Source organism: Panthera onca, chromosome D3 (assembly GCF_046562875.1).
Source record: "Panthera onca isolate mPanOnc1 chromosome D3, mPanOnc1 haplotype 2, whole genome shotgun sequence".
Classification (NCBI taxonomy): Eukaryota; Metazoa; Chordata; class Mammalia; order Carnivora; family Felidae; genus Panthera; species Panthera onca.
Genome location: NC_138350.1, coordinates 93405924 through 93430210, shown reverse-complemented (window position 1 = coordinate 93430210; position 24287 = coordinate 93405924). Strand labels below are relative to the sequence as shown.

At 41.5% G+C, this 24287-nt stretch overlaps 1 long non-coding RNA gene across 1 annotated transcript; it reads right to left on the bottom strand.

Annotated features, from left to right (window-relative positions):
- Positions 1-12966: 12966 nt before the first annotated feature.
- LOC132664963 (uncharacterized) lies at positions 12967-22857 on the bottom strand. Its single transcript, XR_009603931.3, has 3 exons — positions 21877-22857; positions 20981-21032; positions 12967-15128 (listed from the first exon to the last, which is right to left on the bottom strand). It is a non-coding gene; the product is annotated as an uncharacterized LOC132664963 (long non-coding RNA).
- Between the last annotated feature and the right edge of the window lie 1430 nt (positions 22858-24287).

Sequence of the window (24287 nt, the reverse complement as noted above, 5' to 3'; positions counted from 1 at the left end):
CAAGGGACCTGGGAGCTCCTGAGGCACCGAGGACAGAACTCCCCCACCCTGATTCAGGCCCTCAGGTGCTGCCCCAGGACCCCCACCAAAGCCTGTGTCAGGAGCTAAGTCCTTAAGGACTGAAGAAAAACTGTCTCTGGAAAAAAGTAAAATGGAGATTGTCCTTTAAAAATATATAAACGAATGAATGAACGAAAGCGCTGATGCAAGTATGAGCCAAATATGGTGGGAACATCCCTGGTAGTCCTCGCATGAAAAGAAATAGGCACGAGGATGGGTGGTACCAGGCTATTCTGCTGGAGAAAACGTACTCATAACAGGAATTCGTGTGCTGAGGTTTCGCAGCAACACTAAACATCAGTCACAGTGCTCTGAAAGTTCAACTTAAAAGTACATAATAAGGCTGAACTAGCAGCCAGTTCCTCAAAACACAAAAATATTTAATATGAATCCCTAAATTCTACACCTGAAACTAATATTACACTCTATCGTAACTGCAATTTAAATAAAAACTTGAAAAAAATTTAATATGTATTGTTCCTATTGCAAATATGAACCTGCTTAGCCGATTTCCAACTTGTAGGAAGATAAGGTACGTGGTGTAAACTTAAGGACTTCCCATCTGACGCAGGCTGGAAGGCTCTCCCACACCTCAGGCATCGATTGCAGTGGTGTGTCAGAATCAGCCAGAGTTGACTGCCCACCCCCCACCCCCCACCCCGGCCACAGAGGCCTGAATTCAGGAGATCTGTGGGTAGGGCTTGGAATTTTTCATTTCTAACAAGTTCCCAGGTAATGTGGAACCTGCCAGTCCAGGAGTCACACCTTGAGAACCACTGGCTAATACCCCAAAAAATTACTGCCCAGAGAGTGATAGGATGTGTCTCAAAGCAAATGACCTTAAGGACCAAGGCCCATCCAACAAGCATCAGGATCTTCCTCTGGTACATGCTGGCGCTGAGACCCTCATGTAACACCAGGTAACCTGCACACATACTTCCTGACGTGCAGAACCACTTCCTGTGCGTCACCGTCCACTCCCCACCACTCTCTGGTGCCATACCTGTGTGCCTGCTCTTCCTGCCTCTCATGTTGGATTCCTGGGTGCTCCTTATCCCCGAAGACACCCCCGTCAACATGCAAGTTCTTTTTCCTTTCCTCACCTTGTTTTCTTCTCCTTTATCTTCATAAAAAGAGCACTTTTGGGGATTGAGAACTTTTCATTACTGAACCAGGTTTCCAAGGAATGGAATAAACTCATTATGTTAATACAAAACAAAATGATTCAACGTTGGTCTCTCTAGCCCAGGAAACAAGTGCCATCTTCCAAACCCTTCCCCAGAGAGCTTTGAAAGTGAACACATTATTTCTTGACCTGAACCCTCTTGACCTCAAGCTAATCTGCCAGGGGAGGGAGGGACTGTGCAGCCAGCACTGCCGGAGGGAGCAAATGTCTGTCATCCCAGGATGGTGACCTTTGCTTTCAAGCTGCGGTTGTTTTTTCCTCTCTACAGATGCTTAATTTTTATTCATAATGCTGTGCACTGCCACAAGTCCCTAGTTGACCATGTGGCCCTACACGGACCCTCATAACACCTCCAAGGAAAGTGGGAAACATGCCCTCGTTCGTGCTAAGTCCAGGCACTCAGTCGCATGTGGCCAAGTTCATGCTCCTGCACTGCACCCGAGTGGCACGGACGTAGTGCCGTAGACACAGTCCCCCTGCACCTGACTTTCCCGGCACCTCTTTAGGCGTTCGGGCGGGAGCCCGGGAATGCCACGAGACCTCTGAAGCTTTTACGGAAGGTTCACACCAGCTATCTTCATATACCGAACCAAAGTCTCTACCCTCAGAGCCTCCTCTTGTGCCCCTGTCTTCAAGTGGACCGAGCAGAACCATCCCCAAAGCGCTCCAGAAAGTGTGAGTCACAGAAACACACCCGCTGTGGAAAGACAGCTGCGAGGACACCTACACGGGTCAGCGCAGAAACAGAATGTCCGGCGTGGACACACAAAAGCACACATACTATGAGCCAAAACCAGTTGTCTGGGAATGAGGTGGCACACGGTTCCTTTCTGACTTCTTGAGCTTTTCAGAAAAATGCAAGCAATCCATTCTGAAGTCAAAAAATATATAAATTCTCTCACTTAAAAAAATTAAAAGGTAAACGGAGCAAATGAGGGTAACAGAGATAAACCTGGGACCCCGCCCTGGGACTGCCACGTGCTCAAAGGACCCCGAGTGTCCTGACTCCTTTGAAGCCTCTGAAAGTTTCCCGAGAGACCGTGGGATTATGTGCTGGTTTTTTTAAACTTTTTGTTCTGATTATGAAAATTATATATGCTCATTCTGGAAATTCTGAAAAATAGCATGTGTATAAAGAAGAAAACTACCCACAGGAATCCCAGCAAACGGTGTTGATGTTTCAGTGCTTCCATGGCAGTCATCAGCTATAACTCAAGAGATGCTGGATAAATACTTGAGATACTGCCCAGCGATGTGCATCTTTCTCAGGTAACATAGCACAAGAATTTTCCTACGGCAATAAATTGTTCCAAAACAGTATTTTTACTTGCTGCAAAATAGGAAATCTATCTAAATTAAGTTGGCCATTTTCCTGATAGATACCAGGTTATTTACAGTTCATATTACAAAAAAGTACGGGAGCTATATACATAAATCTTAGCTTAGGTTTCTGATTACTTCCCTAGGACAGATTGCTAGAAATGAAATCACTGTATCAAAGGGTATGAATACCCTCGGAGTTTCAAAAAAAACACCAAGAATCTCACAGAAAAGTTACAAGTACAGCAAAAAGAGCTGAGTGTGCTACCAAAGGCATGCCCCAGGACTGTCAGTGACAACATCCTACAAACAAGGACATCTCCTGCCCCAGTACAGCCATCAAAACCCAGATTCTGACTCGGCCCTCCCATGGACACACCAGACCCACAGCTACATATGGACCAGGTTCCTCTCCTCTGACAACCAGCTGAGCAGCTGCTGCATATCCAGAAACAAGAAAAGAGCCACATCATGGTGGGTGGCAGAGGCTAAGACTTGATTTCCCTGTAAATCCACCCCCGGCACAGCAACCCACAATCGGGAGGGAACTCACAAACCCAGACCTTCTCCCGGAGCAGCAAAGGGTTCTACCCCACATCAGACACCCCAACTTTTAAGACCTGCACCTGAGGAACAAGCCCTCAAAACATCCGGCTTTGAAAAGCAATGGAGCAGGTAACCGGGAGACCCAGAGGGCTGTAGCAGCCTGAGAAATACCTCTTAAAAGGCTTGCATAGACTCCCCACCCAGGGCCAGTGCAGAAGCAGCTGTTTGAAAAGTGACTTTATGTCAGAGGTCCATTGACTAATCTTAAAGCATCGGCCCCAGGAGCCCGGCCTGTTGGCATATTTCCCAAGGACAGAGGCCCTGCCCTGGCGGGCACCATTTTTATGCTCTCCCTCTTCCACTCTCCACAATAACAGTATCTCCCACAGAAAGCTTTTACAGGCATCTGGTGCCCCGGTTTTTGCAGCTGCAGCCAAGGAACACCCCTCAAAATTCTGGTTCTGGAGGCCAGGGGGCTTGTGTTCTTGGGTCCCACGGGACTGTAACAATCAGAGAGACACTTGTTGGCAGAATACTGTCCTGAGGTCACCACACAGACAGCAGCCTAAAACATACGTCCATCTCTGAGAAAGTGGCAGACCAGTGTGGCACACACCTAGAGGCCATGGAGGTGCTCTCAGGGAGCACAGGCCAGGGGACACCACCCTTTTGCTCCCCCTCTACCTCTCTCCCTCACTGCGGTCTCCCGGGAATGAGCTTACACCTTTCTGGCACCCCAAGTTTTGCACTTGCTGCCAGGGACCACCTCTACATCACCTGGCTTTGTGCTAAGTAGTGGGGCTTTGTGCTCATGGGTCCCCTAGACCTGTAACCAGTGCAGAAAGAGTTCTCAAACAGCCACCACTCCCAGGCTAGAGCAAGAGACAACAGAGCCAGGAGTTCAGTTCTTTGGAGAAAGAGGGCTGTAAGCTGTCACCGATGCTGCAGCCCGAGGAGCAGGCTTCTGATTAAACACACATCTAAGGCTTGACTGGAAAGCCTTCCAGAGCCCTTGGAAGGTGGTTTTACCTTCATCCCTCTGCCATGCTCCAGGCTGCCAGCATCCCTCAGAGGGGAGCATCCCTCAGAGGGGAGCACACATGCCTGGTGCCCTAGTTCTCACGTCGGGTGTCCTAGTCTTTGTGGCTGCCACCCCAGAACACCTCCTTGAATGACTCTGGTGGCCAGGAGGCTTGCGTTCCTGGGTCCCATGGGACTATAAAAGGCAGCTAGTTCTTGGTAGGCTGCCACCCCCATGGCACCGCAGACTGGAACACATCCCTAGTCTCCCTGTAAAAGAGGCCTATTTGCTTGTCCTGGAACTTCAGCCTCATGGGCAAGCTTCAGAGTTGGCACACATCTAGAAGCTACAGAGATGCTCTCAGGGAACACAGGCCTGGGGACCTCCAGATCACCTGTTCTGTGGCCAAAAGGGCTTATGCTCGTGGTCCCTCAGGACTGTATATATTTGCATACTTTAAAATCTGCTACCTGAGTGTATAGCTTCCAATCAGCCTGAATCTACATGCTGACTGAGACTCCACCCACTGGGACACTAACAGGCCTTGCACACTCAACAACTGGGAGCTATTAAAATGGGCTGCTTGGACGATCACAAAAGTTTGAGAGACAACCAAGAGCTACAGTAAGTTTAAGCAGTAAGGTTCATCTACACAAGACGATTCCTTCAAAACTGGAAAAGATGGCTGTTTCAGCTAATCCATAGAAACACAAAGAGAGAAACAAGCAAAATGAGGAAACAGAGGAATATATTCCAAACAAAAGAACAACATAAAACCTCAGAAAATAACCTCAGTGAAATGGAGATAAGTAGTTTACCTCATGAAGAATTCAAAGTAATGGTCACAAAGATGCTCTCCAAACTTGAGAGAAGCATGGATGAATACAGTGAGAAGTTCAATAAAGAGACAGAAAATATAAGTACCAAACAGAAGTCACTGGATGAAGAATACAATAACTGAACTTAAAAATACATTAGAGGTGGGGTATTTGGGTGGCTCAGTTGGTTAAGCGTCTGACTCTTGATTTCAGCTCAGGTCATGATCTCACAATTCATGAGATCAAGCCCGCATCAGGCTCCACACTAATAGCACCAAGCTTGCTTGGGATTCTCTCTCTCCTTCTCTGTATGCCTCTCCCCTACTCATGCTCATTCTCTCTCTCTCTCCCTCTCTCTCTCTCCCTCTCTCTCTCAAAATAAATAAATAAACACAAAAAATACATTAGAGGGGTTCAACAATAGACTAAATGAAGCAAAGAAAGAATCGATGAACTCAAGTACAGGGCAGTGGAACTCACCCAATCAGAGCAGCAAAAAGAAAAAAGAATGAAAAAAAAAAAAAAAAGGTAAAGATAGCTTAAGGGGTTATAGGACAACATCAAATGGACTAACACCCACATGATAGGACTCCCAGAAGGAGAAGAGAGAGAGAAAGGGGCAGAAAATTATTTGAAGAAATAGTGACTGAAAGCTTTCCTAACTGGGGAAAGAAGCACATCCAGATCCAAGAGAGCCTAGAGAGTTCCAAATAAGATGAACCCAAAGAGACCCACTGAGATGCATTATACTTAAAATGTCAAAAGTTAAAGAGAATCTTCAAAGCAGCAAGTAAAACAACTTGTTCGGTACAAGGGAATGCCCACAAGACTCAGCAGATTTTCTAGCAGAAACTCTGTAGGTCAAAAGGGAGTAACACAAAACATTCAAAACGCTTCCAGTCAAGAACTTCCAATCAAGATTACTCTACCCAGCAGAGTTATCATTCAGAATTGAGGGAAAGAGAGAGTTTTCCAGACAGCAAAAGCTAAAGGAGTTCATTACCACTAAACCAGACTTACATGAAATGTTAAAGGGATGTTTTTAAGCTGAAAGGAAAGGGTGCTAATTAGTAACAAAACACATGAAAGCATAAATCTCATTGGTAAAGGTAAATATATAGTAATGGTAATTAATTACTTATACCTGGTATGAAGGTTAAAAGACAAAAGTAGTAATAACTATAATGACAGGGGCAGCTGGGTGGCTCAGTCTGTTAAGCATCTACTTCCAACTTTGGTTCAAGTCATGATCTCACAGTTCTTGAGTTCAATCCCTGGGTCGGGCTTTCTGCTATCAGCACAGAACCTGCTTCAGATCCTCTGTCCCCCTACCCCCTCCACTTGCACTCTACCTCTCAAAAATAAGTCAACATTAAAAAAATAACTATAATGACATAATTAGCTAAGGAATACACAAGATAAAAAGAAGTAAAATGTGACCTCAAAATGTGGTAGGGAGTAAAAATGTACAGCTTTAGAATGTGTGCATACTTAAATTACTTTCAACTTAAAATAAACTTATAAATATAGATTGTTATATGTAAGCCTCATAATAACCACAAAGCAAAAACCTGTAGTAGATACAAAAAAAGATAAAGAGAAAGAAATCTAAACACTCCACTACAGAAAAGTCATCAAACCACAAAGTAAGAGAGAAAGAGAAGAGGAAACAGAGGAACAACAAAACAGCCAAGAAACAATTAACAAAATAGCAGTAAATACACACCTATAGATAATTACATTAAATATTACATTAAATGTAAATGGACTAAATTCTCCAATCAAAAGACATAGAGTGGCTAAATTTAAAAAAAAATTCACTTGACAGAAGTATGGGCCCAAGTGCAACACAAGTCATGTACAAGAATGTTTGTAGCAGTAATTGCTAATAGTCTGAAACCAAAAGCACAAAATGCCCAAATAAATAATGGACAAATAAATAATACGTATTCTTATGATTGAATATTTGCAGGAATAAAAACAAACCACAGCTATGTACTGCAACATAAATGAATGTCCAAGCATAATGTTGAACCAAAAAAGCTAAACACAAAGAAACATACTGAATTATTTCATTTATGGAAAGGTCATCAAGTACTAATTGACAGTAATTATCACTGAGGAGCAGGGCAGGGGGGTGTCTGAGAGGCAGCATGAGGACTTCTGGGGATCTGGTCACATTCTCTTTCTTGTGTTTGGCATATTCATTTTGTAAAAATTCATTGCGCTGTGCATTTGTGGTTTGTGTGCTTTTTTGTATTTGTGTTATATTTCAATAAACAGATAAAAAATCATTTTAATGGTTAAAAAAAATCCAGGACCCATCTATATGCTGCCTACAAGAGATTCACATTAGATATAAGGACACACAGAGATTGAATATGACAGGGTGGAATAATGCAAATGAAAACCAAAAGAAAGCTGTGGTAGCTATACCTTGATCAGAAAAAAATAGACTTTAAAGCACACCGTAATAAGAGACAAAGACGAGCATTACATAATGATAAAGGGGTCAAGCCAATAAAAAGGTATAACGTTTGTAAATACTTATGCACCCAACATAGAGGCTCCTAAACATATACCACAAACATTAACAGACTTAAAGGGAGAAATAGACAGCAATACAATAATAGTAGAAATATCTAATACCAAATTTTAATCAATGAATATATCATCCAGTTAGAAAATCAATAAGGAAACATCAGTCTTATATGGAACATTAGACCAGATATATACAAAGCATTCCATCTGAAGGCAGCAAAATACACATTCTTCTCAAGTGCTCAGGAAACATTCTCCAGGATAGACCACATGTTAGGCCACAAAACAAGTCTGAATAAATGTGAGAAGACTGAAATCATATCAAACATCTTTTCTGACCACACTGGTACAAAACTAGTAATCAATCATGAGAGGAAACTAGAAAATTCACAAATGCTACTGAAAAACCAGTCAATGAAGAAATCAACAACTTGAGATAAATGAAAATGGAAATACAACATACCAAAATTTATGGGATGCAGCAAAGCAGTTCCAAGAGGAAAGTTCATAGCAATACATGCCTACCTCAAAAAAAAAAAAAAAAAAAAAAAAAAAAAAAAAAACAAGGAAAATCTCAACAACCTAACTTTATACCTCAAGGAACTAGAAAAAGAAAAAAGCCTGAAGTTAGTAGAATGAAGGAAATTATAAAGATCAGTGCAGATGTAAATGAAATATATTAAAAGGACAATAGAAAAGAGCAATGAAACAGAACCGGATATTTGAAAAAGTAAACAAAATTGGCAAACCTTTAGCTAGACTCCCCAAGAAAAAGAGAGAGGGCTCAAGTAAATGAAATCAGAAATAACAAGAGATGTTAAAACTGATACCACAGAAATACAAAGGATCAAAGAGATGACTATGAAAAATTATATGCAAACAAATGGGACAACCTAGAAGAAATGAATAAGTTCCTAGAAATATACAATTTTCCAAGACTTAACCAAGAAGAAATGAAAAATCCAAATAGTCCAGTTACTAGTAAAGAGATTGAATTAGTAATCAAAAATGTCCCAACAAACAAAATTCCAGAACCAGATGGTTTCATTGGTGAATTATACCAAACATTGAAGAAACTCTTTCAAAAAACAGCAGAGGAGAGCAAACTTGCAAATTCTTTTCACAAGGCCACCATTACCTTGATACCAAAACCAGACAAGGACACCAGAAGAAAGTTACAGGCCAATATCACTGATGAAGATAGATGTAAAAATCCTCAGCAAAATATTAGCAAACTGAATTCAACAATACACTAAAAGGATCATACACCATGATCAAGTGGGATTTATTCCAAGGATGCAAGGGGAGTTCAACATCTTCGAATCAATGTGATACATCACATTAACAAAATGAAGGATAAAAATTATATGATTATATTAATGCAGAAAATGCACTCAACAAAATTTAACATCCATTTATGATTAAAAACCTAACAAAGTAGATAAGAAGGGAATGTGACTCAACATTTTTTTAAAAACCATACATGACAAGCCCACAACTAGCATCATACTCAACAATGAAAAGCTAAAAGCTTTTCCTCTAAGATCAGGAACAGGATGGATGCCCACCCTCACCACTTTTATTCAATGTAGTATCAGAAGTCCTACCCATAACGATAAGGCAAGAAAAATAAAAGGTATGCAAATTGGAAAGAACAAATGTAAAGCTGTCACTATTTGCAGATGACATTATATTATATATAGAAAACCCTAAAAGACTCCACACACAGAAAGAAACTGTTAGAACTAATAAATGAATTCAGTAAAGTTGTAGGATACAAAATCAATATGCAGAAATCTATTGTGTTTGTATACACTAATAACACACTAGCAAAAAGGAAAATTAATAAAACAACTCCATGTTTAACCAAGGAAGTGAAAAATCTATGAATTGAAAACTATAAGACATTGACGAAAGAAACTGAAGAACAAATAAATGGAAAGGTATTCCATGCTCACTGACCGGAAGAATTAATATTGTTAAAATGTCCATATTATCTAAAGCAATCTACAGATTCACTGAAATCTCTATCAAAATGCCAATGGCATTTTTCACAGAAATAGAACAACGAACCCTAAAATTTATGGGACCATAAAAGACCCCAAATAGCCAAAGCAATCTTGAGAAAGAACAAAGCTGGAGGTATCATGCTCCCTGATTTCAAACTAGATTACAAAGCTATAGTAAACAAAACTTAATGGTATTGGCATTAGAATAGACACATAGACCAACAGAATAGAATAGAGAGCCCAGAAATAAATCCACACATATATAGTCAATTATTTATGACAAAAGAGAAAGAATATATACTGGGAAAAGATACTCTTCAATAAATAAGCCATGAAAACTGTACAGCCATATGCAAAAGGATGAAACTAGACTGCTATCTTATACCATACACAAAAATTAACTCCACATGATAAGCTCTCTGACATCAGTCTTGGTTATGAGTTTTTGGATCTGACTCCAAAAGAAAAGGCAACAAAAACAAAAATAAACAAGCGGGACTACATCAAACTAAAAAGCTTCTGCACGGCAAAAAAAATCATCAACAAAACCAAAAGGCAACTTACTGAATGGAAGAATATATTTGTAAATCATATATCTGACAAGGGATTAATAACTGAGATAGATAACATACACAGCTTGATCAATGGCAAAAAAAATCTGATTATATTTAAAAATTTTTTTAAATTTTTTTTAATATTTATTTATTTCTGAGACAGAGAGAGACAGAGCATGAGTCGGGGAGGGGCAGAGAGAGAGGAGACACAGAATCTGAAGCAGGCTCCAGGCTCTGAGCTGTCAGCACAGAGCCCGACGCAGGGCCCAAACTCACAAACCTTGAGATCACGACCTGAGCCGAAGTCGGTCACTCAACCGACTGAGCCACTCAGGTGCTCCATATTAAAAAAAATTTTAAATAAAAAAAAAAAATCTTACTTAAAACTGGGCAGAGGATCTACATAGACATTTTTCCAAAGAAGACACAGAGATGGCCAAGAGGTACATGAAAAGATGCTCAACATCACTCATCATCAGGAAAATGCAAATCAAAACCATAATTAAATATCAGTTCACACCTGTTAGAATAACTATTATCAAAAAGAAAATAAACAAGTGTCGGTGAGGATGTGAGGAAAAGGGAAACCTCATGCACTTTTGGAAGGAATGTAAATTGGTGCAGCCACTACGGAAACGGTATGGAGGGTCCTTAAAAAATTAAAAATATAACTACCATATGACCCAGTAATTCCACTTCTGGGTATTTATCCAAAGAAAATGAAAACACTAGTTCAAAAAGATATATGCATTCCCATGTTCATTGCAGCGTTATTTTCAATAGCCAAGATATGGAAACAATCTCAGTGCCCATTGATGAATAAATGGATAAAGAAAATATGGTATACCCTATCAAAATACTAACAGCATTTTACACAGAACTAGAGCAAATAATCCTAAAATTTGTGTGGAACCACAAAGAACCTGAATAGCCAAAGCAATCTTGAAAAAGAAGAATAAAACCAGAAGTATCACAATCCCAGATATCAAGATATACTACAAAGCTGTAGTAATTAGAACAGTATGGTACTGGCACAAAGATAAACACATAGATCAACAGAACTGAATAGAAAGCCCAGAAATATACCCACATTTATATGGTCAATTAACCTTCAACAAAGAAGAATATGCAATGGGAAAAAGTCTCTTCAACAAATAGTATTGGGAAAACTAGATGGCTACATGCAAAAGAATGAAACTGGACCACTTTTTTTGCACCATACACAAAAATAAACTCAAAATGAATTGAAGACCTAAATGTGAGACCTGAAACCTTAAAAAGAGAGGAGGGAGGGAGGGAGACAGAGAGAGAGAGAGAGAGAGAGAAGAGAGCACAGGCAGTAATTTCTCTGACATTGGCCATAGCAACATTTTTCTAGATAGATCTCCTGAGGCAAGGGAAAGAAAAGCAAAAATAAACTATTGGGACTACATAAAAACAAAAAGCTTCTGCACAGCAAAGGAAACAACCAACAAAACTAAAAGCCTAGTGAACAGAAGACACTTGCAAATGACATATCCAATAAAGGGTTAGTATCCAAAATATAACTTATATAAAACTCAACACCCAAAAAATAATCCAATTTAAAAATAAGAAGATATGGGGGTACCTGGATGGCTCAGTTGGTTAAGCGTCCAACTCTTGATTTCGGTTCAGGTCATGATCTCACAGTTTCATGAGTTCAAGCCCTGCATGGGCTCTGTTCTGACAGCTTGGAGCCTGCTTGAGATTCTGCCTCTTTCTCTGCCCCTCCCCCACTCACATTCTCTCTCAAAAAAAAAAAAAAAAAAAAAAAAATTCAGCCATGAACAGACATTTCTCCAAAGAAGACATACAGATGGACAACAGACACATAAAAAGACGATCAACGTCACTCATCATCAGGGAAATGCAAATCAAAACCACAGTGAGATATTACCCCACACCTGTCAGAACGGCTAAAATCAAGAAGACAAGAAACAACAAGTGTTGGCGAGGATGTGGAAAAATTGGAACCCTCATGCACTGTTGGTAGGAATGCAAACTGGTCCAGCCACTGTGGAATATAGAGGTTCCTCAAAATATTAAAAATGAATCACCATACAACCTAGTAATTCCACTACTGGGTATTTACCCAAAGAAAACAAAAACACTAATTAGAAAAGGCATTTGCACCCCTATGTTGATTGCAGCATTATTTACAACAGCCAAATTACAGAAGCAGCCCAAATGTCCATTGATAGAAGAAGATATGGTGCGTATGTGTGTGTGTGTGTGTGTGTGTGTGTGTGTGTGCGCGCATATGTGTGTAATGGAATATTACTCAGCCATAAAAAAGAATTAATCTTGCCATTTGCAACAACTTGGATGGATGTAGACAGTATAAACCTAAGTAAGTCAGAGAAAGACAAATACCATACGATTTCACATATGTGGAATTTAAGAAACCAAACAGAAAAGAGACAAACCAAAAAACAGACCGTAGAGAGAACAATAGTATATATCTCTCTTTAATATAGAGAACAAACTGATGGTTACCAGAGGGGAAGAGGGTGGGTGAAATGGGTGAAGGGGATTAAGAGAACACTTACTGTGATGAGCACTGATATATGGAATTGTTGGATCACTAGATTGTACATCTGAAACTAATATACCACTATGTTAAGAGAAAGAGATGTTAACTGTGTGTTGAGAGAGAGATGAGATTAAAAAAAGAAAAGAATACATGGTATATACACACAATGTAATATCATTCAGCCATTTGAAACAACATGGATGGATCTTGAAGGCATTATATTAAGTGAAATAAGTCAGGGAAAGACAAATACTGTATGATCTCACTTATATGTGGAATTAAAAACAACAATAAAAACCAAGCTCTTTGATACAGAGAACAGACTGGTGGCTGCAGGGGTGAAGAACGGGAAAAATGGGTAAAGGGGGTTCAAAGGCAAAAAGTTCCAGTTATAAAAGAATTATAATTTGTTATTAAAAAATCCCAGTTATAAAATAATTGTCATGGTGATATATACCAAGAGGACTATAGTTAATAATACCATATTTGTATATTTGAAAGTTGCTAAGAGAGTAGATCTTAAAAATTCTTATCACAAGAAGAAAAAATTGTGACTATGTGGGGTGAGAGATGTTAACTAGATTTATTTTTGTGACCATTTCACAATATATGCAAATATTGAATCATAATGTTGTGCACCTGAAACTAATGTTACATGTCCATTATGCCCTCAATTTTAAAAATAAATAAATAGAAAGTAAATGAGAATACAGATACCGTGGCTCCCTGGATTTTTCCATTAATTAATAAAATCTCCTATGAGAACCAAAAAAAAAAAAAATCTGTATGTTGATACACTATCATCTAACCCTTGACCCCACTCCTGCTTTGTCAATTGCCTTGATAACGCCCCTTACAATAAAAGCACCACTTCAGGGGCACCTGAGTGGTTCAGTTGGTCAAGCGCCCGATTTCAGCTCAGGTCATGATCTTGCGGCTCATGAGTTTGAGCCCCACGTGGGTCTCTGTGCTGACAGCTCGGAGCCTGGAGCCTGCTTCGGATTCTGTGTCTCCCTCTCTCTCTGCCCCTCCCCACCTCAAAAATAAATAAACGCTAAAAAATTTTTTTAAAAGCGCAAGTTCAGAATCCAGTCAGTTGTCTGCACTCTCCCTCACTGTGAAACGGTTCTCATTCCTTCCTTGATTTTCATGACCTTGACACCTCTGCAGGCTACAAGCCAGTTATTTTGTAATTTGGTTTTGTCTGAAAAAACCTCACAGCTAGTTTCAGGCAACAGCCCTTTGGCAGGAGTGATCACAGAAGCAATGCTGTGCTCACGGAACATTCCAGCAGGCAGCACCCCACTTGTCTGTCCACCACAGATGATGTCCATTCCCTCTGACCACTTCACCCCAGTGGCATCTTCAGGGTTTCCCCACTGTGAAGCTTTCTTTCGTCCTTTGTAATTATTAAGTATTTTGTAAGGAGGTACTTTGAGACTATGGAACACTGCATTCCCCAACAAATTTCCAAGTAATCTGTTTGTTTATATTAGTACGGACGCCTATTTTATTCAATTCATTGTAAGTCTTTACTGTCATTATTTTGGTGTCAGAATGCCTCAGATTTGGCCTGTGTGAGTCTCTTCAAACTGGCTTCTGTGTCTTTTTTACATTTCCTCATTATTCTTGAAGCATATTCTTGCTTTCTGGTTCAACTAGATGTTTCATTTCATCTCCTATTTTTCCTGCCTCAGACCTGAAGCCAACCTCTCCCCACCCCCAGCCCCCAAGGCATTCTGATTTCTTCTGTGGAGAATGGTGTTTAATAGCTAAGATCTGGGCTGTAGGTGTGCTTACTGCCCTGGGGTGCCACTATCAGGCCTCCCAGGACAGAACTGGGGGTTACTGCATGTGTGTGCAGTAATAACACACAAGGGTACACATGAGCAAAGAGAGCTTCCGGGCCCCCTCTACACACAGGCTTGACAGCCCATGGCAAGCCACTGTCACCATCCCCGTTCCCACACATTGCCACCCTCTGCTGATGTGGGCTTCACGCCCCTCCATGCCCTCTTACCCAGCTTGGGCTTTCCAGGTACTGACCTCCCATCACCCTGCCTGCACTGACAATGACCGTTCTCACGTCCTGCCCGCCCCCTTCATGCGTTCCTTTCTTGCCCTGCTCCAAGCATGCAGCCCCTGCTTCCCCCACCCATGTGGAGCTGGGCTGAGTCCTGCCACAGTTTAGGACTAAGAGGGAAGGAAAGGGGAAGAGGAAGGCTGTTTGAAGTTCTAGATACATGCATACATATATACTGCCATATTGCTGTTACCAAATTTATTTACTTACCAAAATTACAGAAAGAATCTCTCAGCTTGTCAGACTCTGACCCCACATCCTGAAGTCGATTCTCCACCACTGAGCTTCCCAGTGGGTCTCCCGCACAGCCATTCTTCCAAAGCCACTGCACGCCACTCCTCGCTTGAGGCAGACCCCTCATTACCTCCTCCTGTTTCCCTCCTCCTCTGGGAAGCCTTGTCTGCCATTCCCATTCCAGTCTTCCCTCTCCTTGCTCCTGCAATAGAGACAGACCACAGCGTTAGGGCTCAGAGTGGGGAGCTCCAGGAGGGCACAAACCCCATTTCATTCACTTTTCATCCCCACCAGCCATTAGGGACATGCACGTAATAGGACCCAGTGGGCATAGACGGAGAATAAATAAGCGATGGCTGCAACATTTCAGGAAAGAGGCAGGAGACATCATGAGTCACCATCCCATCTCTGCAGGCAGCTTAGCAAGCGGGACTGCAGCCAGCAGCCAGTTACATTCAAAGTTGCTAGATGTGGTGCTGAGAGGTTCCTTTATTCAAGAATTATTAAGTATGTGTCTAGACAGAAACTGTCTGTTTGCTGTCTTCTGGCCCCTTACCTGTCCCAGTGCAATCTCCACCTGGGGGCCAGTGGGGACAGGGACAGGCCATGGGGGTGTCTCCATCTCTCTGACCTCAAGTTACTGTGTGGGGTTTACACCTGCAGTTTTTTCTGCTCAATAAATGTAAGCAGTGAGGGAAAGAGATACGTTTCAAGAAGGCTTTCATGAGGCTGGTGGTGGCGGGATGTGTTGCTCCTTCAACTCAAGTTTCATAGGTAGTAAAAACAGTGAAGTAATTGTTTATCCTAGAACTTCACTGTCGGGGGTTATCAGCAACCAACCAGATGACCTACTTTTTTGATTCTTGAACTTCAAGCTTTGAAACTTCTGCATCATCTAGGAGCACCTTACTTCAACACTGACAGCAACAACTCCATGTACAATGGTTTAATGGGGCAAAGGGACTCACTTTTTTTCAATTGGTAATGCTGTTAGATGGCACACCACTTATATTTTGAGAACTAGATAAATATACATTCTAGAAAATATATAAAATGAAAAAATACAAAGAAACTAGGCTCACCACCCAGGTGTGGCTAGGGCTTTATTGCACATCATTCACTGATGACCCTTTTACTTCATAGTTGAGCCATACTGGACCTGTACATTCAGTGTTAATTAAAGCAATTAACTACAATATTTGTATACCCATGTTCATGGCAGCATGATGCACAAAAGCGAAATCATGGAAGTAGCCTAACTAATTTAATATCACTGAGCCTCGCCTTTAATATCACCTAGCCTAATTTAATATCACTGAGCTGTACAATTAAAAATTGTTAAGATGGCAGTTTTTATGTGTACTCTACCACAATAAAAATAATTGGGAGGAGAGAGGAGCTAAGACAGCAGAGTAGTAAGAGGATGCTAGGCTTGCCTCTTCCCTGAACACAGCTGGATAAATACCAAATCATTCTGAACAACCAAAAATTGATCTGGGGACTGACAGAACACATTGCACAACTAGAGGGAGAGAAGAAGCCACACCATAGAAAGCAGGAGGTACGGAGATGTGATTTGGGGGAGAAAAGGATCACAGGTGCTGCAGAAGGCCTTGGCCATGGAGAGGTGGGGGAGGGAAGGGAAGGGGCAGAGGCAGGGGGAGGGGGAGGGGGAGGGGGAGGAGGAGGAAGAGGGAGAGGGAGAGGGAAAACACTTCTCCAAAGCCATTGACCAGGAAACTGAAAGGGACTGTTTTTTTGTGAATTTTTACAACCAATGGGGCTCAAAGACTGGACTTTTAGAGGTCCATGTGATGCTCGGCGTGGAGCCCTGAGGGCATTACAGTGCTCCTGTGGAGAAAGAGGGCAGAAGCTCGGGAGCACAAGGTATGATCTAAGGATCCCTTGGGATGCACAAGAGAGATGGTTCCCCCTTCTTGGAGCACATCTGGGCAAGGTGGCATTGCCTCTCCAGGGACAAAAGAGCTGGCAGTCACCATTACCATCCCCTGCTCCTCAGCATAGGTGCAGAGACACCTGCTGAGAGTAGCTAACCTGAACACTGGCTCTTTGTTGCACATTACTCCAAAACCAGTGCTTCTGCACTTTGGTGCAACTGCCCTTCTGAGACAAACCTGCATCAGTCCTAACACAGTAAAACCCTCCCCCAGTGGACCATTGTGGATCTCTGCCATACCAGGTCCCTAAAGCTTGGAGTTTTAAAACTCAGCCAGCCTTCCTGGGATAGAACACAGGTGTGCTGAGCTTCCAGGTGGGCAGACAGCCCAGACACAGTCAGGGTGAAGGCAGGGATCTGAGGGATGCCCAGGACACAGGAGAAGAGATAGTCTGCTCTTCTGGGAGGGCTTCCCAGACAGCAGCAGGTGCAAACTTCCCTCTCCAGGATGAGGGAGAGGGATTGCACCATTTCTCTCCCCTGCCCCTCAGTGTAAACTAATTTCAGTAAGCAGCACAATGCCAACAGTGGCAGCCTAAATTGCTTACACCAAGTCCTGCCCCATGTTCTGCAGGTGCTGCTTTTTGGCTCACACTTGTCTAAGAACCAGAGCAGCAGGCCCTTCCCCAGAAGACCAGCACAGAACCACCGAACACACAAAGTCTACTGACCACAGAGTGCTGCAAAGTTTCAACTCTAGTGGAAATAGCCTCAGGTCTCTTTTAACAAGCAGACCAAAGCACACCAAGTTAAAACTTGCCACACTCCAGAAGAGGTCCAAAAACTCCCCACTGCAGGCAAGGAGAAACTCTACATGGACTCACCTGAGGGAAGGAACAGCCAAAACATAGCAGCAGAGTGCATGCAGCACACATCAGAGACACACCCTGAAGCACAAGGCCATGGACAGTATATGACCTCTTATTTATAAAGCCACTACTCTCAGGAGCAGGAATTATAACAGGCTTTCCTAACACAAAGAAGAAGGCCAAGATGGAGGAACTCATCCCAAAAGAAAGAGCAAGAAAAGGTCACAACCAGGGATCTACTCGAAACAAATATAAGTAATATGCTTGATCCAGAATTAAAAAAAATAAGCATGAGGATACTAGCTGGTCTCAGGAAAAGCATAGAAGACACCAGGAAGTCCCTTACCACAGAGACAAAAGACCTAAAAACTAGTCAGGCCAAAATCAAAAAATGCTATAACCAAGATGCAAAACCAACTGTATATACTCACAAGAAGGATGGAAGAAGCAAAGGAATGAATAAGTGCTATAGACAGTAAAATTATGGGAAATAATAAAACTGAAAACAAGAGGGAAAGAAAAATATTGGATCACAAATGTAGACTTAGGGAATTCAGTGGCTCCATAAAGTGTAATAACATTCATATCATAGGAGTCCCAGAAGAGAAAGGAAAAGAGGCAGGTTTATTTGATGAAATAATAGTTGAAATATTCCCTAATGCTAGGGAAGAAAATAGATGTCCAAATCCAGAAGGTACAGAGAACTCCCATCAAAATCAGGCTAACACCAAGATATATCATAGTTAAATTTTCAAAATATAGAGAGAAAGAAAAACCATCAGCAAGACAAAAGAAGTCCCTATCATACAAGGGAAGACAAGTAAGATTAGCAGCAGATCTCTCCAAAGATATTTGACAGGCCAGAAGGGAGTGGCATGATATATTCAGCATGCTGAATGGGAAGAATATGCAGCCAAGAATACTCTATCAAGCAAGACTGTCATTCAGAATAGAAGGAGAGATAAAGAGTTTCCCAAACAAAAACTAAAGGAGTCTGTGACCACTAAACCAGCCCTGCAGGAAATGTTAAAGGGGACTCTTTGAATGGGAAAGAAAGACCAAAAGCAACAGAGACTAGAAAGAAACAGAGAAAATCTCCAGAAACAATGATAAAGCAAGTAATACAATGGCACTACATTCATATCTATCAATAATCACTCTGAATGTAAATGGACAAAATGCTCCAATCAAAAGACATAGGGTATCATAATGGATTTAAAAAAAAAAAAATCCCTGTATATGCTACCTACAAGAGACTCATTTTAGACCTGAAGACACCTGCAGATTGAAAGTGAGGGGATGGAAAAACATTTATCATGTTAATGGATATCAAAAGAAAGCTGGAATAGCAATACTTATATCAGACAAACCAGATTTTAAACCAAAGGCTGTAACAAGACATGAAGAAGGGCACCGTATCATAATAAAGGGATCTGTCCAACAAGAAGACGTATGCCCCCAACTTGAGAGCACCCAAATATGTAAAAACAATTAATAATAAACATAAAGAAACTCATTAATAATACAATAATAGTAGGGGACTTTAACACCCCACTTACATCAATGGACAGACCATCTAAGCAGAAAAGAAAACAATGTATTTGAATGACACACAGGACCAGATGGGCCTCACAGGTATATTCAGAATATTCCATCCTAAAACAGCAGAGTACACATTCCTTTCAAGTGCATATGGAACATTCTCCAGAATAGATCACACACTGGGTCACAAATCAGCCCTCAAGAAAGTACAAAAAGACTGAGATCATACCATGCATACTGAAAGAACAAATATTGTTAAAATGTCTATCCCACCCAAAGCAATCCACACATTTAATGTAATCTCTATAAAAATACCACCAGCATTTTTCACAGAGCTACAACAAACAATCCTAAAATTTGTATGGAACCATACAAAAGCTTAAATAGCCAAAGCAATCTTAAAAAAGAAAGGCAAAGCTGGAGGCATCAGAATTCTTGACTTCAAGTTATCAAGACAGTATGGTATTGGCACAAAAACAGATACATAGATCAATGGAACAGAATAGAAAGCCCAGAAATGGACCCACAACCATACAGTCAACTAATCTTTTACAAAGCAGGAAAGAATATCCAATTGGAAAAAAAAAAAAAAAGTCTCTTCAACAAATGGTGTTGGGAAAACTGGACAGCAACATGCAGAAGAATGAAACTGGACCACTTTCTTACACCATACACAAGAGTAAATTCAAAATGGATGAAAGACCTAAATGTGAGACAGGAAACTATCAAAATCCTAGAGGAGAACATAGGCAATAATCTCTTTGACATTGGCCATAGCAACCTCTTACTAGGTATGTCTCCTGAGGCAAGGGAAACAAAAGCAAAAATGAACTATTGGGACTTCATAGAGATAAAAAGCTTCTGCACAGGAGCTTTTTATCTCCATGAAGTAAACATTAACAAAACTAAAAGGCAGCCTACAGACTGGGAGAAGATATTTGCAAACGACCTATCTGATAAAGGGTTAGTATCCAAAATCTATAAAGAGCTTATCGAACTCAATGCCCAAAAAACAACCCAGTTAAAAAATGGGCAAAGACATGAATAGACATTTTTCCAAAGAAGACATCCAGATGGCTAACAGACATATGCAAAGACGTTCAACATCGCTCACAATTAGGGAAATACAAATCAAAACCACCATGAGATACCACCTCACACCTGTCAGAATGGCTAACATTAACAACTCAGGCAACAACAGACGTTGGCAAGGATGCAGAGAAAGGGGAACCCTCTTGCACTGCTGGTGGGGATGCAAACTGGTGCAGCCGCCCTGGAGAACAGTATGGAGGTTCCTCAAAAGGTTAAAAATAGAACTACCCTACAACCCAGCAACTGCACTACTAGGTACTGACCTAAAGGATACAAAAATACAGATTCGAAGAGGTACATGCACCCCAATGTACACAATATACATATGTGTGTGTATGTATACACACACACACACATATACACACACAACGGAATATTACTCAGCCATCAAAAAGAATGAAATCTTGCCCTTTGCAATAATGTGGAGCTAGAGAGTATTATGCTAAGCGAAATAAGTCAGTCAGAGAAAGACAAATACCACATGATTTCACTTATATGTAGAATTTAAGAAACAAAACAGATGAACATGGGGGGAAGAAAAGAGAGAGAGGCAAATCATAAAACAGACTTTAACAATAGAAAACAAACTGGGGGCTGATGGAGGGAGGTTGGTGGGGGATGGGCTGGATGGGGGGGATTAAAAAGGACACTTACTGGGATGAGCACTGGGTGCTGTATGTAAGTGATGAATCACTGAATTCTGCTCCTGAAATCAATAATTGCACCATATGTTAACTGGAATTTAAATTAAAACTTGAATAAGAAAAAAGCAAAGGAATACAAACTTCTGGCTGTAAGCACTCTAGAAATACACTTTGGATTCTTAACTGACGTGTCTGTCGAGGCTCTGTTTAGAATGCCTGTGCGCAACCATTCTTTTGAGCACACCTGTCCTGTTTCCCTATGGCCTGATGACACTTGAGGACCAAGAGTATGTGGAGCAATAAATCCTTTGGGGGGCGCCTGGGTGGCTCAGTTGGTTAAGCGTCCGACTTCGGCTCAGGTCATGATCTCGCGGTCTGTGAGTTTGAGCCCCGCATCAGGCTCTGTGCTGACAAGTCAGAGCCTGGAGCCTGTTTCAGATTCTGTGTCTCCCTCTCTCTCTGACCCTCCCCCGTTCGTGCTCTGTCTCTCTTTGTCTCAAAAATAAATAAATGTTAAAAAAAAATTTAATAAATCCTTTAGGAGTCTGTTTTTGAATGGACCGTATAGGCCACATGACAGTTTTTTGAACATATCCCACTTACACTAATTTCTTGGCAATGTATCAGGCTGGTCCTTACTTGCAAGAAACAAAAATGACTAGCTGATGTAAGCATGGTGTGGAGTGTTTCCAGTGGGAAAGGGGGCAAGCAATAACTTGAATATGTTGCTTTCTAACTGGATACGAACTTCAGTACCCAAAGGAGGAGCACAGAATGAACGCCACCCCTTCCAGCAAAGACAGAACCTTTGCATCACTTATATTCTAAAGGCTGTAAAAGCAGAGACTCTTGCTCTGCACCTCAGCACAAGCTCAGCGGGGTCCACAATTGCATATAAGCACCTACCTTGGAAGAGTGGTCACGGTATCGCAGGAAAGGTGCCCCAGCTGCCCCGAGGTTCCCTCCTGCCACACAGGGCAATGCCCGTATGGAGGTTCTCTTCGAAGGGGGCTGCGTGTGTGAACTTCCTCTGAACCTGAAATGAGGCGAGGCCCCGACGTGAAAGCAGGCAGGCCTGGGCTGTGTACCGGCCCTCGTTTGTATCCTCAGACATGACTGAGTCCTGAGCTCTGCACACCTCTGCACACTTTTTCAAGTATGTCCTGAGCTGGGGATAATACAGGATCCATCCTTTTTGAACACGGGAACATTTGCTGATGTCGGGATTACAGGCAGGGATTCTGCAGTCACATTTGCAACAGCTTCAACAGGCTGTTGTGATTTGTTAGACTTCCAGATTGCCCCAGCTTTGGAAGGATCTCTTTCTCTCTTTCCTTATCTTTCTGTGACCTTCTCTCCTGTAGTTTCCTACCCTCCCTGGGGGGACAACATCCTTAGAGGGCATGAAAGCCAACATAGGTTGACTCACTTGCCTGGTTTCCTTCATCTGGAGAAATCATACCGATTTAAAGCAACAGGCCATGTTATTCCTACACCAGGAACAGTGTTCAGGTGTGACTTAACCCCTCCCTCAGGCTCCTTCCAGCAGGGGAATCAGTGAGCTCATGCAGCAGCACCTTGGCAGCCTCAGCTTCTCCCCATTTCTCCTTTAGTTCATTTGTTACAAGGCTAAAACATTGTTTTTTAAAGACCTGTCATCATTATGACATAGCTTATGCTAGGAAACAAGGCAATAGTTCCAATTTAAATCTGGCTCTACCACCCACTGTCCCATACAACCTAAGAAAAGTCACTTAATCCTCTGGGCCACTTTGCTCATTTGTACAAAGAAAAGCCTAATGTGCCTCTTGCACAGGATTGACAACACTCAGATGGGCACAGACTGCAGGTGCTATACAAATGCAGAATATATACTCTCAGGAACCATAGTCTATTGAAATACAAAAAAAAAAAAAAAATCACACCCATTCCTCACCGGAATTCCAGAAAGTTGCCTTTAAAGTAGTCTCCCTAATCACCATCCAGTATAAGTAGTAAAAACGCTCTCCCTACCACCCAGAAAGACAAGCTTAGGAAGGTAGGTTTCTTGGCCAGTCAACAGGGAATAGGTATTCAATTCTCGCTCAGGTTATGACGCAGGCAGTGGTGAGGTGTGTCCACCTGGGCATGCTCCCTCTGCCACCATTATTCAAGTTGTCGGGAACGATGGGACGACCGCAGGGAGAGATACTTGGATGGCCATATGCGCCCGTCCACAACTGCTCTAGTCGTCACTGTCAGCAACTGCATCACACATTTGGCGTGGCACCACAGCATACGACAAAGATGTTTTCAGTCTGTACACGTTAATTATACTTTACTACATGTTGGAAAGTACAGCCCTTGCTCCACTCTCCCTGTCGGGCATACAAATGGCGGTAATGGAAACAAGAAAAAAGAAGTTAGTCAAATTGAATTAATGGCTACTTCTTTGAAGCAACTTCTTTCAACTTAAAAACATAAGCATTCCATGTGAAAAGTTTTGCTATTCAAACTATCAAGCTAATAACCAATGCTATTCTTTGTACAGCCATTAAAAACTTTTTAACAATTCCATTCCTAAATTAAATGTACAAATTTAGTTCATCCTAAAGTAATATTTATCACAGACCAAAGCCTTTGATAGGAGTCTGGAAGATCTATAGAATTGATGAGCTTGTGAGTGTGTAAGACATGCTGTGTTTGGGTTAGATCTCAAACACTGCTGTGATTTAAACACTAAGATGTAGTTGTATATTTAAGTTAAAACGATTTGGATTTTAAGCTAGCTGAATATTTAGATTCCAACTGAATTTGCAACGGATAAAAGAAAGCTATTTGATCTATTTACTTTCTTTTCATTTCAGGCTATTAGCACTTGGCAAAGAGTCAAATGTTAGAAGATAAATCTCCAGGAGCCTCCAGTGATGAGGGATGGGGTCACTAGAACTCTTTTTGTGCAACGTTACTGACTTTGATTTTAGAAACCTAGAATACGTAATATAGTAGTGAAGACCATGCTAATCTAAACTTATGAAGTCAGAGAAACTTAACTTACTCTTTTTAGATTTTGGACTTGCAGTAACTGCACATCTTGAAGTGAGGCAGATGTAGAAAACTTTGATGGCAGACATTCTTAAAGGCTCAAATGGAAAACTCACAAGCAATGTGTTCAACAGCTGAAGCACTTCATCTAGTTTTATTTGGTCTCAAGCTGCCTTTGTATTTTTGTTACCATCTTTCTACTACCAGACACATCATCTAAATTGACATATCTTTGAGGGGCAGACACATGTATATAGCATAGACTCAGGGAAACTGGGTCCAAAAACACTTCA